Genomic DNA, 15,521 nt, shown 5'->3' with positions numbered 1-15,521 from the left:
AAAAATTTGCATTTCTGTTCAAAATGTTGTATCAAGACCGCCCAAATGTGCCTAACTTGTTTATTAATAACTTGACATGTTCAAAACTGTGCACTTTCCTCAAACAATAATGGTATTCTTTCACTGTAATAGCTACTGTAAATTGGACAGTGCAGTTAGATTAACAAGAATTTAAGCTTTCTGCCAATATCAGAAATGTCTTTGTCCTGGGAAATGTTCTTGTTACTTACAACCTCATGCTAATCGCATTAGCCTACGTTAGCTCAACTGTCCCACAGGGGACCCACCAATCCCAAATAAGTTTTAAAGGAATAGGGCATGGCTTTCATTAAATAGCAGAAAACAAACAATTCAGTCGACATTTATGCTCGTTATAGATTATGTCGATATCGTCGAATGAATGCTGCTGCCACTGCAATTGAAGCCAGTGGACGCAGTTAATAATAGCACACAGTACACATCCATGCTTTCTGTATCAGAAAGTAAGCTGTCCGTCTTTGAAGTCTCGTAGATCGAAGAATTGCGCTATTTTTGTTTATAAAGCCCTCTTACATAAACTTCCACAGTACCTCACTTCATTGTTAACTTACAGAAGTGTGAGCTATCAAGACCCGATCTCAGGGAAGGATAACTCTAGAGATCCCTTCGATCTCCACTGAGTCAGGGAAGGATAACTCTGGAGCTCCCTTCGATCTCCACTGAGTCAGGGATGGCTGACTCAGGAGATTCCTTGTATCTCCAAAGAGTTAGTTAATTTTGCTTTTAGTTTTTTAGCACCTTGTGGAATAATCTAAAACTGGATGATTTGTTACCTCGAGGGCAATTGTCGACGACATCCGATCCTCGTTTGCTAAGTCAAACGACACCGCTGGTTCTGCTCACACTGCCCTACCCTGTGCTCTGACCTCTTTCTCCCCTCTCTCTCCAGATGAAATCTCGCGTCTTGTGACGGCCGGCCGCCCAACAACCTGCCCGCTTGACCCTATCCCCTCTCTTCTCCAGACCATTTCCGGAGACCTTCTCCCTTACCTCACCTCGCTCATCAACTCATCCCTGACCGCTGGCTACGTCCCTTCCGTCTTCAAGAGAGCGAGAGTTGCACCCCTTCTGAAAAAACCTACACTCGATCCCTCCGATGTCAACAACTACAGACCAGTATCCCTTCTTTCTTTTCTCTCAAACTCTTGAACGTGCCGTCCTTGGCCAGCTCTCCCGCTATCTCTCTCAGAATGACTTTCTTGATCCAAATCAGTCAGGTTTCAAGACTAGTCATTCAACTGAGACTGCTCTTCTCTGTATCACGGAGGCGCTCCGCACTGCTAAAGCTAACTCTCTCTCCTCTGCTCTCATCCTTCTAGACCTATCGGCTGCCTTCGATACTGTGAACCATCAGATCCTCCTCTCCACCCTCTCCGAGTTGGGCATCTTCGGCGCGGCCCACGCTTGGATTGCGTCCTACCTGACAGGTCGCTCCTACCAGGTGGCGTGGCGAGAATCTGTCTCCTCACCACGCGCTCTCACCACTGGTGTCCCCAGGGCTCTGTTCTAGGCCCTCTCCTATTCTCGCTATACACCAAGTCACTTGGCTCTGTCATAACCTCACATGGTCTCTCCTATCATTGCTATGCAGACGACACACAATTAATCTTCTCCTTTCCCCCTTCTGATGACCAGGTGGCGAATCGCATCTCTGCATGTCTGGCAGACATATCAGTGTGGATGACGGATCACCACCTCAAGCTGAACCTCGGCAAGACGGAGCTGCTCTTCCTCCCGGGGAAGGACTGCCCGTTCCATGATCTCGCCATCACGGTTGACAACTCCATTGTGTCCTCCTCCCAGAGCGCTAAGAACCTTGGCGTGATCCTGGACAACACCCTGTCGTTCTCAACTAACATCAAGGCGGTGGCCCGTTCCTGTAGGTTCATGCTCTACAACATCCGCAGAGTACGACCCTGCCTCACACAGGAAGCGGCGCAGGTCCTAATCCAGGCACTTGTCATCTCCCGTCTGGATTACTGCAACTCGCTGTTGGCTGGGCTCCCTGCCTGTGCCATTAAACCCCTACAACTCATCCAGAACGCCGCAGCCCGTCTGGTGTTCAACCTTCCCAAGTTCTCTCACGTCACCCCGCTCCTCCGCTCTCTCCACTGGCTTCCAGTTGAAGCTCGCATCCGCTACAAGACCATGGTGCTTGCCTACGGAGCTGTGAGGGGAACGGCACCTCAGTACCTCCAGGCTCTGATCAGGCCCTACACCCAAACAAGGGCACTGCGTTCATCCACCTCTGGCCTGCTCGCCTCCCTACCACTGAGGAAGTACAGTTCCCGCTCAGCCCAGTCAAAACTGTTCGCTGCTCTGGCCCCCAATGGTGGAACAAACTCCCTCACGACGCCAGGACAGCGGAGTCAATCACCACCTTCCGGAGACACCTGAAACCCCACCTCTTTAAGGAATACCTAGGATAGGATAAAGTAATCCTTCTCACCCCCCTTAAAAGATTTAGATGCACTATTGTAAAGTGGCTGTTCCACTGGATGTCATAAGGTGAATGCACCAATTTGTAAGTCGCTCTGTATAAGAGCGTCTGCTAAATGACTTAAATGTAAATGTAATAATATGAAACGTAGCTTTTTGTCAATCCAGATGCCCAAATATTTATTATGGCCGATTGAGGATCTTTTTACTGAAGAATGTGTTTGTTTTCTATGATTGTGTTTTGCATCTTTGTTTTGTATTTCGGAACGCATTGATGTGTATATTTTGGTGAATATTTCTTTAATTACAGCACTCTTCTGTAAAAGAGACCTTGGTCTCAGCATGATAACGGGTTTTTGATAAACAAGGCTTTAATAGCACAAAATGTTACATTGCATATAAATGTGCATAGATAATATTTTGACAAAATATATCCAGTGTGTGAATAAACATGTCTTGCATCCTCCATAAAGAAAAATGACTGATTATACTTAAAGGAAGTCCAGCCAGGTCTATAATTATTGGCACCCTTGATAAAGATGAACAAAACATTTAGAATACAAATACTGAGCTATATTGTATGCTAAAATATATATATATATATTTTCATGTAATCTGACCATAGTACCGGTTCCAATCCAAGTGCCAATGCCGCTTATCAAACTCCAGGCAGTGCTGTGGTCAAATGACATGAAAATAGATATCTTTGGCCACGCACACCAGTGGTGGGTTTGGCGTTGAAAAACATACCTCATATGGTGTTGGATTATTGATGTTATGGGGCTATTTTGCTTCCACTGGTCCTGGGGCCCTTGTTAAGGTTTTGCCAAAAATTATGTACCTGACTGTACTTCTTAATAAACTGAATATCATTTCAAGTCTAGATTTGTTTTGAAGTCAGTACAGAGAAAACACAATCAGAGAAACAGCTATTTGAGGCAGCCTAATTGTATGGATGGGATAAATTGAAGCCGGTTGCGGCTGTGTGAGGTCACTGGCACTGTGTTGGACGTCAGGAAGAACGTGCTGTATGATTTGGCCTGAGGTAGTCCTCTGTTAGACTTGCTGTGAGGTAGGAGCAGTGTGAGAATTAGGGGAAAGTTCACGCATAGAAAATGCCCAAGTTAAGGCAATTCCCAACATTCAGATGTAACACCCCAGCACGGAGAGCACGGGGAGCACGTAGGCGATTCATGACCTGGGGCTAGACCACAAAGAAAATGAGTTAACCCCCTCTTGTCTGCACCGGAGGCTAAGTAGGTGAAAGGTAACCAGCAGACTTCTTACTGTGCTTGGCAGGGAAAATCACTGCAGTTGAACTATAAATCTTTACTAACGCTGCTGAAATGTGACAAACATCCGTTAGTTTGATTAAGGATCAGGGAGTTTATGAAGACAGTCAAAGAACAATAATTTTTATACAAAAAATAATATTTTGTTGCCCGATCTTAGGAAGGATATAGATTCTCTAAATAAGAACCTTTGTAAAACATTTTTTTGTACGACTTAGCCTAAGCCAAATGAGTTATCAAATAACATTAATAAGGTCAGAGTAACTGACAGAGACTAGTTGAATGGAAACAGATGTGTTGCTGAAGGCTTTTGAAGAGCCGGAAAAGCTGACAATTATTTGTCTGTGGCAGGAACATGCAAGAAAGAACACTAGCCTGTCCACAAACGTGCAGTCATACTGTATCTCAGGACTAGTAGTATAATAATGTTAACACATTGAACTAACATACTCACTGGTTACTGATTACAAATGGAAGGAATGTGCATGTGCTTCTGGGACATTACCGATGGAGTAAGGAGGGTTCCTTGGAATTAGGGGGTGTAAAAGACAGCGTTGCTTCAGGGGGCTGGAAGGGTCCCCAAGCCTTCCACTCCCTTCCTGCTGGAGCATGCAAACCAAGCCATGACGGGGCCTGCTGACGTCTGAGAAACGGCAGGTTTTCTGGAAGCCAGATGGGAGAGGAAGTTGCCCACGACTTACTGTTTGAAGATGTAGTTATGCTAGTGTTTCACTGATAGTGTGACTGACGGACTGTGTCACAAACCACAGCATGTTCTAATCACAATCATTCAGTCAATGTTAAATGTTGGCTTTAAATATGTTTTACAGATGTTACTATATTGTCTATTTTTAGATAGTTTCATATTTGGGGATGTTTAATCCCCATGGGTACAATATATTTTTGGCAGTGATTGAGACAGGAAATGACACAAAAGACAGCTGCAATAAGCCAACCTTTCCTGTCTTGGAAATGTCAGTTTGTTACTACAGTGTAATTACCATTCCACAATGAAACATGTACTTTGAATTAATACCTCAAGCCCTGTTTTTATCATAAGTGACTGTCAGAGTGTAATGATTAAGTTGTTTCCATGAAGAATCACCTTACTCTTTAACATTGTTGTACCTAACCAAACAAGATTCAATTGATTTCAGTATTATTTACATTATGGAAGAGAACCAGCATACACAATATAAACCAAGGAAGGAAGGGCTCTATTCTCTGTCAATAGTTATATGCAGGACATTCCTAGGAGACTGGCTAAATAGGGGTTTTAACTAAGAAAAGTCAATGGTGCTGGAGGCTATGGGAATCTGGCGCCTTCCAGCCGTCTGTGACTGATCATCACCCGAACCACACCTACAGCTGCTTATTCAATTCCAAAATGGCTGCTCTCTCAGCATGACGACCTTTTACCTAGATTCTAAATGCAGAACATCTGTATGGCCCACTGAAGTCCAACAGTCACTCACATATAGGGAAGGATGGATACCACATGCTCAGAATGAATGTTGAAATGGTGGACCCCGGTTTCCATGAATATGAGATTGTCTTTATTTGTTTAAACTTTTTGTTTCAACATTTTTACACATATGTATTTTTTTCCCTTACAATGTACACTGGACAAACTGTTCAAAAATAACATCTTATATTAGAATTGAGTGAATGACTAATGCTGTATTGTCAGGAAGTGACCTACCTAGCTAGGTATGTAGCTAAATATACAGAAAGCTGCTAAAATAAAGGAATCACCAACATTGTTACGGTTTTCTTCTGGTGAAAGAGAGGCGGACCAAAATGCAGCATGGTTAGTTTTGTACATCTTTAATAAAGATGAAAATACAACAATCTACAAAACAAGAAACGTGAAACAGTCCTATCTGGTGCCACAAACACAAAGACAGGAACAATCACCCACAAAATACCTAAAGAATATGGCTGCCTAAATATGGTTCCCAATCAGAGACAACGATAAACACCTGCCTCTGATTGAGAACCACTCTAGGCAACCATAGACTTACCTAGAGTACTACTTCTAACCACAATCCCATAACTACAAACAACCCCAGACAAAACAAACCACATAAATCCCCATGTAACACCCTGGCCTAACCAAAATAATAACGAAAACACAGAATACTAAGGCCAGGGCGTGACAAACATAAAGTGTCTTAATAGGGCATTGGGCCACCACAAGAGCTTCCATTTTTTTTATTTAACCAGTATTTAACTAGGGAAGTCAGTTAACAAATTCTTATTTACAATGACGGCCTACCCCGGCCAAACCCTATGGGACTCCCAATAACGGCCCGGTTGTGATACAGCCTGGAATCGAACCAGGGTCTGTAGTGACACCTCAAGCACTGAGATGCAGTGCCTTAGATCGCTGCACCACTTCAATGCGCCTTGTCATAGATTCTAGTAGTGTCTCTATCGGAGAGATGCAACAACATTCTTGCATAAGAAATTCCTTAATTTGTTGTTTTGTTTATGGTGGTGGAAAACACTGTCTCAGGTACCGCTCCAGAATCTCAAATAAGTGTTCAATTGGTTTGAGATCTGGTGACTGAGACACAAATACCCTTTAAACCTTCTATGCTCCTTTGAGACCTCTGTTTCAGAGTCAGTCTCTTCCAGCCATGGTAGCCAAAATAATGGACCACTGGGCGTTTATATACATTATCCAAAGCATGATGGGATGTTAATTGCTTAATTAACTCAGGAACCACACCTATGTGGAAGTATCTGCTTTCAATATACTTTGCATCCCTCATTTACTCAAATGTTTACTTTAACTTCTTTGGGACTGGGGGGCAGTATTGAGTAGCTTGGATAAAAAGGTGCACATAGTAAACTGCCTGCTACTCAGAAATACAAATCACTGGATGTTTTGGAACTACTGAAAATAACGCGCCAATGTAAACTGAGATTTTTGGATATAAATATTAACTTTATCAAACAAAACATACATGTACTGTGTAACATGAAGTCCTTTGAGTGTCATCTGATGAAGATCATCAAAGGTTAGTGATTCATTTTATCTCTATTTCTGCTTTTTGTGACTCCTCTCTTTGGCTGGAAAAATGGCTGTGTTTTTCTGTGACTAGGTACTGACCTAACATAATCGTTTGGTGTGCTTTCGCAGTAAAGCCTTTTTGAAATTGGACACTGTGGCTGGATTTACAACAGGTTTATCTTTAAAATGGTGTAAAATATTTGTATGTTTGAGGAATTTTAATTATGGGATTTCTGTTGAATTTGGCGCCATGCAATTTCACTGGCTGTTGGTGAGGTGGGACGCTACCGTCCCACATATCCCCGAGAAGTTGATTTGGCAGTTACCCGTATGTTTGTCTCATGACGACAAGACGTAACATCTCCTTCCTCAGTACTTGCAGTGGCTTTGCATTGAATGATGTTGGAGGCAGTTTATGGTAGATACATTAACATACAATTATCTGGCAACTGCTCTGGTGGACATTCCTGCAGTCAGCTCCCTCAACCTGAGACATCTGTGGCATTGTGTTGTGTGACACAACAAACACGTTTATATTTTTGTTTGTGTATTTCATGTATGATGCTACACATAATTGTTGATGGGATAACTACCCAATCATTTTATTATTTTGTTGTCTAGTATAGATGGATGATCGAATTGGCTCATTTTGTAAATTAAAAACATCCTAAGATTACAAAATTGTTGTTCAGGTTCAAATGGCACATGACGTTCTGGTGAGTCAGTGCTCATTTTGTGGTGCTGGGAATACAAAAACATTTACACAGGCAGCCCAATTCTGATCATTTCCCCCCTAATTGGTCTTTTGACCAAGCACATTAGATCTTTTCACGTAAGTCCTTTTTCAGAGCTGATCTGATTGGTCAAAATACCAATTAGTGAAAGAAAAAATCAGATTTGGGCTGCCTGTGTAAAACGCAGCCTTTGTTATTCCACCATGATAGCTGATGTGTGGTGAGCGGTCTGGCACAAAATGGTTGCCGAGCATCACTCAAATGGGTGCTAGACATTGGTGGTGGAAGAAGTGAGTTTCCTACCTTGCAATTCAGAACCTACTGTAGGTGGAAAGGAGCTATATAAATGCAATCAATTATTATTACTGATACAAATGTGCAGAGCTAATTGGAGATAATTTAGTACCGGTAAAATGATTATTTGCGTAGTGTAAGTTGGAGGGTCATGCAAGGAAAAGCACACTCCCGCCCTCTTGTAGCAGTAATCCATGCCAATGTATACAACAATTCGGAAGAGGCCGAGGAGCCGCATCCGTGGTTGTCCCACTGCTCTATCCTCAGTCTAAATACCACATCACATTCAAGCCAGGACTGGTTTTCCCCTCATCCCGAGAGACGAGAAATATTTAATATGACTGCTGGGTACTCGGCACCTCCCAAGCAGCAGTGGATAGAGAAAGGATTTCCTGTGAGGGCTCAGCAATTGCTGTCTATCTTGGACGGGAACGGTCCCCGGTGTATAGGAACCCACCTCAGAGGCTCTTCAACGTTTGACCGCTGCTTCTTTATGAGTTCATTGCGCCAAACTTCCTCTCAGATTTGCTTTTGTAACCTCTCGTGCTCCTCCTACTAAAGTCCATATGTGAGGCATGTAACATGCTCCGTTCTTTAAAAATGTAACCTAGGTGACAGAATATGTACAGTACATACACTGAGTGTACAAAACATTAAGAACACCTCTTTCAATGACAGACTGACCAGGTGGATTCAGGTGAAAGCTATGATTCCTTATTGATGTCACTTGTTAAATCTACTTCAATCATTGTAGATGAAGGGGAGGAGACACGTTTAAAGAAGGATTTTTAAGCCTTGAGACAACTGAGACATGTTTTGTGTATGTGTGCCATTCAGAGGGTGAATGGGTAAGACAAAATGTCTAAGTGCCTTTGAATGGGGCATGGTAGTAGGTTTGTGTTAAGAATTGCAACGCTGTTGAGTGTTTTACTCAACAGTTTCCTGTGTGTATCAAAAATGGTCCACCACCCAAAAGACATCCATACAACTTTACACAACTGTGGGAAGCATTGGAGTCAACATGGTCCAGCATCCCTGTCGAACACTTTCGACACCTTGTAGAGGTGAACAGAATAATCCTTTTTCAATTTATTTTTTTACCCCCTTTTCTCCCCAATTTAGTGGTATCCAATTGTTTAGTAGCTACTATCTTGTCTCATCGCTACAACTCCCGTACGGGCTCGGGAGAGACGAAGGTTGAAAGTCATGCATCCTCCGATACACAACCCAACCAAGCCGCACTGCTTCTTAACACAGCGCCATCCAACCTGGAAGCAAGCCGCACCAATGTGTCGGAGGAAACACAGTGCACCTGGCAACCTTGGTTAACGTGCACTGCGCCTGGCCCGCCACAGGAGTTGCTGGTGCGCGATGAGACAAGGTTATCCCTACCGGCCAAACCCTCCCTAACCCAGACGACGCTAGGCCAATTGTGCATCACCCCACAGACCTCCCGGTTACAGCCGGTTACGACAGAGCCTGGGCGCTTGTTACGGCTTTCTTCCGTTGAAGGAGAGTCGGACCAAAATGCAGCGTGGTTAGTTCAATACATCTTTAATGACGAAAAAAAACACGAACAATACAAAAAAACAAACGGAATATGAAAACCTATACAGCCTATCTGGTGACAACTAACACAGAGACAGGAACAATCACCCACGACATACTCAAAGAATATGGCTGCCTACATATGGTTCCCAATCAGAGACAACGATAATCACCTGACTCTGATTGAGAACCGCCTCAGGCAGCCATAGACTATGCTAGACACCCCACAAAAACCCCATGACAAAAACGCACCACAATAACCCATGTCACACCCTGGCCTGACCAAATAAATGAAGACAAACATACATTACTTCGACCAGGGTGTGACAGCGCCTTAACCACTGAGCCACCCGGGAGGCCCCGGGAATAATCCAAATTTAACCGTATAGGTTATCTTTTCAGTTTTTAATGTGAGGATATGAGTGAATTCATATTCTCAATACTTGTCTACACTCTGGGAGTATTGACATGACATTGCATCCAATTATGTAAAAAGAATCACAACGATACTTAGAACTTTGCAAAATACCAAAACGGTGCAACATCTTAATATGAATAATATAGTACTGTTACGAATCCCTTTTGGCCCGACGGTCTAGGGGGGGGGATGGTAATGAGACCCGTAACATAACTCATGCAAATTATTATTGTGACAAAGTAAAAGTGTGAACGAAATAACCACGACAACAGAAATCTACCATCAAACTCTAGGTTTATTTATAAACACACGGTAATGGGGGGGGGAGCAGGAAAAGGGGCTGAACTGGACCCATGGAAAGAAACAATAAGTATACAAAAACACACCCCTAAGCTAGACTAGCCTACTTTAACAACAGCTAACTAACCAAAAATACAGTGGGTGGTCCACCCAGTTCTAACTAGTGTATTTAACAAAGTTCACCTACGGGTAGTGTATGCCCATGGGCGACTTGTCTTGGTTTCTCCCTTTTCCCACCAGCAACAAACAAAATAACCAAAAACAATACTCACAGGTGATGACAAAGTGCTATGGAGGTGCTTTAAACAAAAGAGAGGTTTAAGACACAAAGCGAGAGTGAAACACAGAGACCTACAGACATGGCATTTACAGAGAGATTGAGCTAGAGATTGCTCTAGAACAAACAAATGATGGGGTTTTTAAACCATGGGGAAGGAACTGTGATAGGTCAGGAAATAGGAGGAGGTGTGTCTTCTGATTGATGATTGATTGTTGACTGATTGGGGAGTGATGGTTTTCACCTGTGAGGGGAGAAGGAGCGAAAAGAAACACACAGGATACACACACATGATAACTGTATCCGTAACAAGTACCATACCACCCTTCTTTCACACAGCTTGCGCCTCAGCAGAATGTGCCTGTCAGCCTGCCCTTCTCTGTCCTTACATGCCATCACCTCACACACCTTAGCTAAGAATAATTGGGATTCATAATAGTGATTACAATTCTTTGTATAAAAGCCATACAAAGTCTGAAATCATTCCAAAAAGTGCATGTGCATTTTGAGTGACCTCTGTCTTTTTGATACTCAACGGTTGAAGAAATGCATCTATGGAGGGTTTTGAAAAAAAGACAATGCGTTTTCTGGTAAGACAGCAAAAAGTCATTTTTTTCTCTCCCCAATTGGTAGTTACAGTCTTGTCCCATCGCTGCAACTCCCGTACAGACCCTGGGTCAATTGTGCACCAGTCTCCCAGTCGCAGCTGGCTGCAACAGAGTCTGGACTCAAACCAGGATCTCTAGTTGCACAGCTAGCACTGCGAGACAGTGCCTTAGACCACTGCGCCACCCGGGAGGCCCTGAGACCCTCTTGGTGGTATTTGCACAGGTCATGTTTGACTGCCAAATGGATGCAATGGCTGTGTGTGCACAGCAGCGATGCTCTTTCACAGGGTCACCTCCAATGTCACTGGCTGATTCATTAAGGGATGACACAGGTTTGGTATGCCTGAACATGGCATGGGCCAATTCAGCATGCACCCTGCATGCTCAGAGGTACCCCCAGTAAGCATGGGCAACAGCTGTTCTTCAGCTCAGTTGTGTTAAGTGCCAGGATGCCCAGGGTTTACTGGCATGCTTACTGGAAACATGCTTACAAGACAAAGTGAGGGTAGATAGTGTGTGGGTGTTATAACTCAAGTTTAACACAAGCAGGTAGCCTAACGGTCAACCGCTTTGGGCCAGTGACTGAAAGGCTGCTGGTTCGAATCCCTGAGTTGACTAAATGAAAAATCTGTTGATGTACCATTGAGCAAGGCATTTAAACCTAGTTGCTCTGGGATAAGAGTGTTGGCCAAATCAGGGTTTCCCAAACTTGGTCCTGGGGCCCCCCCTGGGTGCATATTTATTTTTTCCCTCTAACACTACACAGCTGATTCAAATAACCAACTCATCATCAAGCCTTTGATTATTAGCCTTTATTAGTGCTAGGGCAAAAAAACAAAACCTGTGCTAAATTACAAAAATGTACTATAAAATGTAAATGTTGGTGTCTTTTCATGTTCCAGCTTCTTAGAAAGAGATCAGAGATGAAGATTCTGCTGGTTGCATACATATACATAGACAGCACAGTAGGTTGGTGGCACCTTAATTGGGGAGAACGGGCTCGTGGTAATGGCATGGTTTCCATGTGGTTGATGCCATTCCATTTGCACTGTTCCGAACATTATTATAGACAGGAATATGATCTAGGGAGGTTTTTCTAGCCAGTGTGCTTCTACATCTGCATTGCTTGCTGTTTGGGGTTTAAGGCTTCAGGCAGCGCAGGGGACACAGTTCATTGGCTTCATCACAGTAGTGTTTACTAAAGAAGAGAGTCTCTTTTTTACACTCCCCATAGCACAAAAACAGGTCTAACAATAACAGCAACATGTCTGACCCTGCCTTGTGGCTCCAACAGGCAGTCGCTCTTTGCACCTGCTATTTGCACTGCCACTTTGTTGAGTAGTGGGAATTGTGGGAAACTGATCCAACATATGCGACGTGGGGGACTGCACCTTTGAAAATAAATGGTTCTAGATTTCATTGACCTATCCTCATGCTATTTGTATGAGCTAGTGAAAAGTGAAAAGTCTGAGTGCTATGAGGAAATTATTTGTTTCTGTGGCTGGTGTTGTAGTCCTAAAGCGCTCTTTTTCATTCCCACTGTCTGTTATGGTCACAGTAATCTCGGTTAACCCAGATCTAAAGTCTTGCGTAATTGGTCAGACACTCAATTAATTTCTGGGTCCATACTTGTTAAGAGAAGAGAGTGAACACGGATTGGAACCAGAACGAAGAGCTTCAGCCTCTCTCTTTGCAAGTTAGGGACAAGTCTATGGGCAAAATGTCCCCTCCCCTTCCGAAATTTGAAAGATACTAACACCTGTGAAATCGTGATTTGTCCAAAGCAAAGGAACTAATGGTGCAGGTTGTCTCATGCATCACGTTGTGTCATGACAGATCTACGGTAACATTTATGTTTACGTAGTCTGTCCACTAGAGATTATGGTCACACATGTTGAGGACATACACACGTTCTCTTCCCCATTGTTAATGTCCTTCTCATGCACACAGGATCGAAGTTGGCTGCTTTAGGCTGAAGTTATTTTCAGGTTATTGGGCTAGTAAAAGTTCACCACATCCTAATTTGTAATTTCCTGTGCATGAAATGGCGTCAATGGAAATTAGTGTTCCTGCCTCTGTTTTTGTTTATTTTTGTCTTTCGACTTAATTAATGTGCTTTGCTTATGCCCCCATCTGTGTGAACTTGCACCCCATCTTGGAGCTTAAACAGGTTGTGCTGCAATTAGTGGCAGGAAATGGATGCTCTGTGCTTAAGGGTGCACTGCAGTTTAGAAAAGCAGTGAATGTCCGCTAGTTTCCTCGGAGGTGATTGTCTGAAGGCCTTTCTCTGTGGTCCCAAGGGCCCCATTAGTAAATGTGAGCACCTTGACCGTGGTCACTGTCAGGGCAGTAAATCAGAGGCCTCTCTTCCCCACGGGGTCCCCTGACCCAACCACAGCATGGGGGGGGCTATCCTTAAGCCAACCTGTTTGTCGTGCCAAGTGTCTGATGAAAACTTATAATCACCCCTAGTGTAGTGGCCATCTATTGGTCGGATGAAGCTAGTCTTACATAAATGAATCTCCACTTGACAATCTTCATTAGACAATCGTCATTGTACATCATGACTTTTAATTAAGTCTCCAAGGTCTGTGATACAATAGTTAGATATAGTATAGGGTGTTCAACATTGGTTAATCAAGGACCAGAGTGTGGGCCTATGCTGTTTTTGTTTGCTATTGCCTTATAATTACATTGAAGCTTGGGCAACCAGTTTTGTGGACTGCTATTAAATCTAATGAATTGCCAAGGACAAAAGAACAGGAGTTGTACCTCTGAATGTACAAACCTCATATGCAGAGAGCACAGTAAACATTACTTCACAAGATAACTTGTCTCAACAAGAACATCAGCTCCAGAGGTCGTCATTGTATTGTTGACATACCCTGCAGACAAGTCACCCAGCTGTTTTTCCCCTTGCTCTGTACAAGTAGATGCCTTGAAGGCCTGTAGACAAAGAGGGAGTGGCCTTAGTATGGAGCTGTTTGGGGGGTGTGGAGATAGAGGGAGGGAGAAGGAGAGAGGAAAAAACACCTGCCACCCACTGATCGAGATGGTTCACTTAGGAGTGGTGTGGTGTGATGAGAAGTTAGCTGACACCTTTTTGTTTTCACCCCTTTTGGGGCGGCAGGGTAGCCTAGTGGTTAGAGTGTAGAGGTGGCAGGGTAGCCTAGTGGTTAGAGCGTTGGACTAGTAACCGGAAGGTTGCAAGTTCAAACTCCTGAACTGACAAGGTACAAATCTGTCGTTCTGCCCGTGAACAGGCAGTTAACCCACTGTTCCTAGGCCATTGAAAATAAGAATTTGTTCTTAACTGACTTGCCTAGTTAAATAAAGGTCCCCCCCCCAAAAAAAATTATGTTGTTGACTGAATCCCACCTGAAGTCATCGGTCAAAAGCTTGAAATTTGCCTGTGAGAGTAGCAAGCGTTAATTCACATACACTGTTTAACATATGCCAGCATAATTGTCTTGAAAATCCATGATAAACAGTTGTATTTTCTCTCAAAATCTGAATTCCTCAAATTTTCCAGCCATAGCCTGCCTAAGTATAGTGCATATAGTATAGTGCATTCTGAAAGTATTCAGACCCCTTGACTTTTTCTACATTTTGTTACGTTACAGCTGTCACGTATACTCCCTCTCCGGCCTCTAGGTCACCGGGCTGCTGACGCACACATGTCACCATCGTCTCGTGTGCCTCAAAACACTCACCTGGACTCCATCACCTCCTTGATTATCTTCCCGATATCTGTCACTCCCCTTGGTTCTTTCCTCAGGTGTTATTGACTCTGTTTCATGTCGGTGCGTTGTTTGTGTTTCGTGTTCATTGTTTATTTTATTTATTAAAACACTCCCTGTATTTGCTTCCCGACTCTCAGCGCACTCGTTACAACAGCCTCATTCTAAAATTGATTAAATATTTTTTCTCATCAATCTTCACACAATATCACATAATGACAAAGCAAAAACAGGTTTTTAGAAATGTTTACAAATGTATTAAAAATAAAAAACTTCTATCACATTTATGTAAATATTCAGACCCTTTTCTCAGTACTTTCTTGAAGCACCTTTGGCAGCGATTTTCTCCCATTCTTCTCTGCAGATCCTCTCAAGCTCGGTCAGGTTGGATGGGGAGCATCTCTGCTTTTTATTGATCATAACCTGATCAGGAAAACTTTGGGCTCTTTTTCCTGGTCAAGACCCATGAACCTAAAAAGTGGGGTAAACTCACGCAACCTAGTTGTTTTGTAAGTTTAAATATTATTTCAGAATGAACACCAAATATTTAGCCCTATGCCTTCCACCCGCCTGCCTTCTGAGAAATGACCATGCACAGGATGCCAGATGATACCATGTGTTATTGGGCCCGGTTTTTGAAGTCCATGCATAGCTTGGCAAAAGTTGATCCGGACCATTTGTAAATGTATGCCAGTGAGAAGGGCCGTAATAGTAAATCACTTTGGGTTTCAACTTTGTAGAATACATTGTAGAATAATAGCCACCCTTTGCCTTGATGACAGCTTTGCACATTCTTGGCATTCTCTCAACCAG

Source organism: Oncorhynchus keta, chromosome 15 (genome assembly GCF_023373465.1).
Source record: "Oncorhynchus keta strain PuntledgeMale-10-30-2019 chromosome 15, Oket_V2, whole genome shotgun sequence".
Taxonomy (NCBI): domain Eukaryota; kingdom Metazoa; phylum Chordata; class Actinopteri; order Salmoniformes; family Salmonidae; genus Oncorhynchus; species Oncorhynchus keta.
The sequence above is the reverse complement of the archived record's forward strand: the minus strand, read 5'-3'. Positions refer to the sequence as shown.